The 7,577-nt window shown below is 42.7% G+C and overlaps 1 long non-coding RNA gene across 1 annotated transcript; it reads right to left on the reverse strand.

Moving 5' to 3' along the window:
- Positions 1 to 3,217: 3,217 nt before the first annotated feature.
- Positions 3,218 to 5,352, reverse strand: LOC134456248 (uncharacterized). Its single transcript, XR_010036280.1, has 4 exons — positions 5,234 to 5,352; positions 4,490 to 4,599; positions 3,894 to 3,976; positions 3,218 to 3,305 (listed from the first exon to the last, which is right to left on the reverse strand). It is a non-coding gene; the product is annotated as an uncharacterized LOC134456248 (long non-coding RNA).
- Between the last annotated feature and the right edge of the window lie 2,225 nt (positions 5,353 to 7,577).

The raw sequence follows: 7,577 nt of genomic DNA on the forward strand, positions 1-7,577 counted from the left end.
AATCCCATTTCTCCATCACCATCAGAGGATTCTTAATTGCAAGGCTGTAAATTTGAGTAATTTGACATGATTCACAGGGGGACTTTAGGGGTGGTACTGGTGAAATCATTGCTGAGGAAGGGGAAAAGGCAGGTAGGTTTGCCAAAAAATACCTAAAATGGCAGAGCATGCTCTGGGGCAAACTGTCGGCACCTTACCTGTCGCTTCTGCCTTATCTGTCGCTCTTGTCACCTGATTGGCTGAAATGAACGATCCATGTTTTAGAGGCTGTCCGGGTTATCGCCTGTTCATAAACAATCGTATTTTAAGTTTTCCTGGTAGACTGTTCGTTTTTATTTAAAAACAAAGCACCGCGAAGCAGAACATTTACATTGAAATCGCGTCGCATTTATCGATCTTGATGTACTGAAATTAATTTCGACACAGGCTTGTTATACTCCCTGATTTACTATGTTTACTGCTAAGCTAATGTAGCACGTTGTGTAACACGACTACCTATATTGGCCGCGAAATATTTTACATCTGTAAGTTAATACAGTGTACTATTTTACATCTATAACCTATCTATAGCCTACTATTTCCACGATCTGCTTACCTTGATCCCCACAGATACCACGCAAAACGCTAAAATACGAGGAATGCACTCATTGACTGAATATTGCTACTATGACAGAGTGACTGATTACATTAACTTGCTTTTCGTTTTTACCTGGTAACAATTATATAATAATTATATCCTCTATAACATAACAAGGTTAAAATGCAACTAAGTAGAAGCTTGCAGTATTGGCAGGCAGTAGCCTATTTGAACAGTCTCAGCCATGCAATGGAGAAGAGGTTGAATATGCTACACAAAGATTATAAAAGACCCCCCCCCCTGTACTACAATATCTAGAGCCAAATAAAAGGGACACCAGTGTGCCATTTTAAATCATCTGAAATAACTTACAGTATTAAGTAATGTGCCATTTATTATTATTATTATTATTATTATTTTAAACGTATACACTGCATACCCCAAGACACACAGCATACTTGAATAAAAAATAACATTTTTGTTAAACAGGTGCATGAGTAACGGACAGCTCTTCCACATACCCATGTCATTGTAATGGGGGCAGGCGTTTGTTTACATTTCAAAAAAACATCTTAATTTATTCCCAATAACATTCAAAAGGTTATGCAACATCAGCAGACAACTAGCAAACAGACAGTGATACCTTTTGGGATAGTATTTGGATTAGGCCTATGTTAAGAAGGTTTTTAATGCAATCAAAGTCTGCCCCCATTAGAATAGCTCAGATCTCAGAAAGAGCTGAGTCAAAAAATGCCAACATCACCGGGTACTGACAAGTCAAGGGTAGCATGAGCTATACAACAGCATATTGAAATTGGCAGAAGCTATCTTTTAAGAGGCAAATGGTTGAGTAATCCAGTGCCACTTTGATGTTATGGGCATTCTAATGTCCAGACAAATCACCAGACATAACCTTCCATTCATTTTCAATGTTTTTTTTTTCTGATGAGTTAGAATGTCCATACCACCAAAGCACCAAAACGTGGTATGGAAATCTATGGGACATAATGAAGAGGGAAGTGTGGGTGACCAGATCACAAAACCAGCTGGCATCAAAGCATCAAGGATATCAGGGCTTCTATAACCCTGATGCAATGCCACTGCCCATTGACTTCAATGGTGCGACACCTTCCATTCTGACACACATTGAGACACACTGCCATGCAAAGCAAGTAAGAGTGTGGGGAGATAATCACAAATAGTAGCTACATTCCTGTCCTGATGCATCTGCCAGATGGCAATCTAGCAAAGAACTTGTGCCGAGGGTGCAGTAACACATGGAGAACCATGATGTGATGCAGTATGTGATGGTTTATTAGCAGTTTTGTGGTTGTAGTGTCTTCTACAGAGTTCACAAGAGTGTAGATTTTGCAGAGGTGTTGGTGGTCCATGATTGGTCCTGGATGGTGCACCACCTTCAACGAATCTCCCCTGATGCTGAGGAGTTGGACATGCTGGAAATGTCATCTAAAGTTTGGCAAAGAGAGAAGATTAGAGGAGAGTGCATGCGTGTGTGCGTGCGTGTGTGTTATTAACCCATTTTAGCCTAATGCTGCATACACAATGCATTGTCCAAGGCGCCTGAAGTGACATGGGTGCATTCCAATATGCAGACTCCTGTCCATTCTCATGCAAGATGATGGTCTTGGCTTTTAAATGCAACTAATTTCACGTTTTTATGTGCCTCAGAGGCTGAGCAAGTTAGTTTTACAGCCCCTGGCAAAAAGTACGGAATCACCTGTCGTGGAGGATGTTCATTCAGTTGTTTTATTTTTATTTTTAAATGATGGATCACAGACCCGACTCAGAACTGAACTTATTACAAAGGGCAATTGTCTGGCTTTAAGAAACACCAAAAGAAATAATGAAAAACAATTGCGTTAGTACTTTGTAAGTAATATTTGCTTTTTTAGAGCATGCATAGGGAAAAAAATATCACCCAGCTCTGAGGAAAAAAATATGGAATCATGAAAAAACAAACACACAAACAAGTACTTCAAAAACTTTTTCTGGATTTTGGAACAACGTACAGCCTCGGAGTAATAGTATTAATGAGGAAAAAAACGGTATCCTTCATCAATTTGGCTTCAAATGTCTCTGATTACAGTGACAGAACATCTTTACAGGTTGGGACCTTGCCATTGACCATTTAAAAGTGATACTGTCCCATTTTTAAAATAAGCTTCATATTACACATCCCCTTGAGTTAAATAACTGTCTTTTACCTTTCTCCTGTACTTTCAACCGTTCTCTGAGACGGCAGTGCAAATTTTACCTCCGAGCTAGCAGTTAACATGGGACTACTATGAGACCAGTTAGCCGCCAGCTGAAATGAATTCAGTTCTGAGTCGGGTCTGTGATCCATCATATTCTATATATAATAGTAGACCTCTGTGTCATATTCCCAAGGAATGGTAGCATCGCATCTGCTGTGTGCTGTGCTGAGTCAAAGTAATTCATAAGCCTACTGTTGTGTTTTCCCTGCCCATTCACAACTTTGATGGCCTGCAATTTATTCAGATGTGTTTCTACAACGTTTTGATGAAACTTCCATTTTACATTTGATACCACAAACTAGGCTTACTTGTTGTGCTGTGTGGATTTTTGTTGAGCAGGGATCTCACTTACCAATTAGCATGTTTTTCCTCTTGTTACCAGCATCAGTCTGAACCTGACTGGACACCTGTGCTCTTCACCATATGTGAACTCTGAGGGCAAGTGTAGAAGCCTGGCAAATAAAGACAGGAATAAGTCGGGTCTCAGTATCACTGTGCAACTACATTCACAATGTAATATGTTGGTTTAGTTGAATTCTGTCCATCACAATTTAATATTATGGTTTACATTTAGGCATACAACTTTCACAATGCCATATTAGTTACATTTAGCTAGCTAGTGTCCTATTTGGTAAGGACATGTACAAGTGATGTAGGCTGTACAGCAGGGGTGGGCAACTTTCATTGTAAGGTGGGCCAACATTTTTAATTACCACAATCGGTGGGCCACATCACCACGCACTTGAGAGAATTTACAAAAGGATACTTCACTTTTTCTTTATTTATACCTGAATGCTTACACTATTGATTTATAGGGGGTTAAAAACTGTCCTTTTTCTTTTTTTTTAAAAAGTGAGAAGTTGGGCTGCATTTGGCGCCCGAGCCTCCAGTTGCCCATCCCTGCTGTAAGCTTACAGTATCCTAACAGAAAGGCTCTCATAGTATTTCAAATAATGGTCTATATAAAAACTGGTTATAATAGGTACAGTGCAGCATAAACAGGGTTGAGGGGGTGGTTTCTTTTATTTCGTTATACCTACCGAGTAGTTTAGCCAATGTCTGTGTGACACGTTCATGCTGCCACCTCCACAGCATCCTCTTCACAACTGCAGGGGCAAAACACCTGAATACACAATAATATAATCCTTTTTCAGTCCAAGATATAGACTAGAAAATGAGTGACAGCATCACAATCAGGTATGCAAGTGTAGTGGACCCCCCATTTTTGTCTTTTTGTTATTCCCTTATTCTCACTCCCTGTCTTTTTGTTGTCCTGTCAGAAGTTGTCTTTTAGTTTAATTATGCTGTTGCACGTTTTCGCCAATAGATGGCATCATAGGACCAGCAATGAGTGCAGAAGCCCTCCCTGGTGCAGTAGCCAGTGACTTCGGTCACATAAGAAGAACGAAACGTGGAAGTGACAGGCTTTGTTATGATACAGAAGGCAGCGGTGTCAGCTGTACAGTTATGCTGAGGAAAATGTAAATAAACAACGAACTCAGCGAAACTCTACACACTTGAGGACCTTATTCATTAAGTGTGCAACATAAGCATTCACGCAATAATGCCACCAGGCCACATTTTAAGATTTAACTAGGAGTATTTTGTTATGGATCTTATATAGTGATAGACTTACCATTTCTTGTTATGGCATATCTGGCCTATTCCCAAGAGAAGGCTGATGTCCCTGTCTGTTGATCTGATTTTGACGTCGGCAAGATGCTTCGTGCTGTCTGGGTTTCAAACCTAGTGGTGAAATGACAAGGGATTTTATGTAAACAAAATGCTCATTTCAGTAAGTGTACATACAGTAAACAGATCTAAGAAGGTTCCCAGAGCACCCTACGATAGCTGGCATGGTTGGCCACAATAGACCCAAAGAGCAAAATTGTCCCAAGATTGTCTTCCAAACAATTCCACTCCAAACATTTTCCTTCTGAAATAAACAATGTCCATATCCAATCAAACCTCAGTAGGCAGCTATCTCGTCAGGTCGGCCTTACCATAGACACATCTATGGGCCTTACGAGTGGCCCGTAAATTTACAATCTCAAACGTCATCACCGTATAAGCCATGGCACAACACAAGCGTTTTTTTATATATTAAACAAGATATCTCGGCACGTTTGCGCTAGTTATCTGAACACTGATTGTTAACGAATGCCCGAAATAGTGTAGAGCTAGCTGCCATTTATGTTATGCTAGCTAGGGTCAAGTCATCTCATCCAAACTAGCCACAGTAAGGGGGAAATTACGCTTCAAATGAACGGGAATGACTCAAAACTTTAGAAATATATTGTTAGAATGTACCGTATACAAGGTTAGTCTATGAGGTTAAATAGTTTTCCTACATATATATTTTTATATCCCAGTTACGTACCTTATCTTCTGCACGAATCGAGGCCTCCTGTTTCATTGGCACGAATGAATGAAAAATCCTGTCAGGGAGCGGAGCAGTTAACCGCAGCCTTTTGTTTACAGTTGTTACCAGGGCAACGCAGCTAGGACCCCAAAGCGACAGGTAAGGCAGAAGCGACAGATAAGGTGCCGACACAAACTAATGATGATGGTGGAAGAACGCACGCGCGCGCACACACACACACACACACACACACACACACACACACACACACACACACACACACACACACACACACACACACACACACACACACACACACACACACACGCACTTTAGTGACAGATGAGGCCTGAGAGACTGTGATATGCAAGGGGTAAAACCTGAAACCATGCCACACACCACAACACGGAAAAAAAAAAAAAAAAACCACCCAACAGATAAATGGAACGCCACCGCAGGAAGGGGTTGAGAAGAGCTCTTTGGGGGGCACCTAGGACTACAGAATGTACCACAGTACACACCCCCTCCCCTTAATCCCATCTAAGTGTACGACAGAACGGCGATCAAACAGGAAATGTTTGCGGAGTGGTCCGGCGTTCTTAGTTAAGTTTAATAGATGACTTATAAAATCACAAGGGCACAGGAACCTCCAGCGCCTGCTGCTCCATCAGCAAGCTTAAAGGGATGGGAGGTGGAGCGGGCGAGGCGCACAGTTTGGGTTGGGGATGGGTGGGTGGATGGATGGGATGGGGGGTGTCGCACTGAGCTCAGGCTTTAAAAGAGCTCTTCTGTCAGATCTCCAATACTGTGGGGGACATGCCGTCTCTCTCTCTCTCTCTCTCTCTCTCTCTCTCTCTCTCTCTCTCTCTCTCTCTCTCTCTCTCTCTCTCTCTCTCTCTCTCTCTCTCTCTCTCTCTCTCTCTCTCTCTTCACTTATCTGTTGTTCCTGCCATCAGCATTAAGTGGAGAGAATGACTGAATGTCCAAAAGGAGCATCACACACACAGGGGTCATCCTAAATAAGGAGAGAGGCCTTTTAAAATGGCCCCTTTTGAGGGGGCCCAAACCCACAGCTGTGCCTTCTTTATACATGCAGTACATACAGTATCACACACACACACACACACACACACACACACACACACACACACACACACACACACACACACACACACACACACACACACACACACACACACTTTGACTTCCATGGTTCCGTGTGTGTTTGTGTGTGTAACAAAAACAGAGTGCCAACAGGTGCATGGTCGGCTGCGCTAATCTTCCACGTTATAGTGCTGGATAGGACACACTGGGCCTGTCGTCCTCTCACTTAAAACACAGTAATTTAATAGGGAATACATCAGCGATGTGACATTTGCAGCAAGCATAGGGTTAGGATAGGAGGAGGGTTGGGAAGATTCTGCCGATGCTAAGAATAGAAAATGCGCACCATTGACTGTGGTTTTCTGTTACCGGAGGAATTTTGCGAGTACTTCTCTCCTTCCACGCGGGAGGTTAAGAGTGCACCGAGGGATTTTGGGATTGCGTTTTTCACTCCCCACCCCTCCGCTCCCCCCAATACACAGCACACCACCACCACTACCACCACTCCACAACCTACCACACCACATCACACCACTCTCTCCCTCTTAGGGATTGGAAAATATGGATTGTGTTTCGCAGTGACAATCCAGGCCGGGCTTGGTGGACAAGGTTGATACATGTGCATCCCCTCCACCTCCATCTCCACTCCCATCCAATCTTCCTAACCTTTGACCTCCCTCTAGCATCCCTTTTCCTCCCCCTCAGCCCTTTTCCTCCCCACCTGGCCTGACCTTGAGCAACTTCAAGCAGAAGGTGGGCCCAAAAGGCACTTTTTGTACATACAACCCGGCCGTGTCAGGCTGTGTCATGTTGAGCTGATTGGTGTTGTTAAGTCAGTCTGGTTAGTGATTCCATTACAAACCATATTACCCGGAGTATGGTTGGAGTTACGTTTTTGCCGTTGTCTCGTAGCATTACTTTATGTAGGCCTAGTCTAGTAGACTAACATTAGGCCGTCAGATATCATACATACATACATATTTGGATACTACAATGTTGGCTTCTGCCTTCGATTTTAATGTCAAAGTGATTAAATGTCAAACTAAGGATAGGTCTAAGGTAGTTGATCGGGTGGTCGCCATGATTGTTTTTTGACTCACTAGTAAGGGCGAGCTGACGCACGGCATTCTGGGTACCGACCAAGGACTATTAGGACGGCTTACTTACGTCATCAGAGCTTGTACGGCATGGCCGTGAGGGGAGTCACTTTCTTCTTCAACAGTCAGTAGGCCTACTGTCGGCATGGTAAAGTGCAATG

The sequence above is a fragment of the Engraulis encrasicolus genome, chromosome 10 (assembly GCF_034702125.1).
Source record: "Engraulis encrasicolus isolate BLACKSEA-1 chromosome 10, IST_EnEncr_1.0, whole genome shotgun sequence".
NCBI classification, from domain to species: domain Eukaryota; kingdom Metazoa; phylum Chordata; class Actinopteri; order Clupeiformes; family Engraulidae; genus Engraulis; species Engraulis encrasicolus.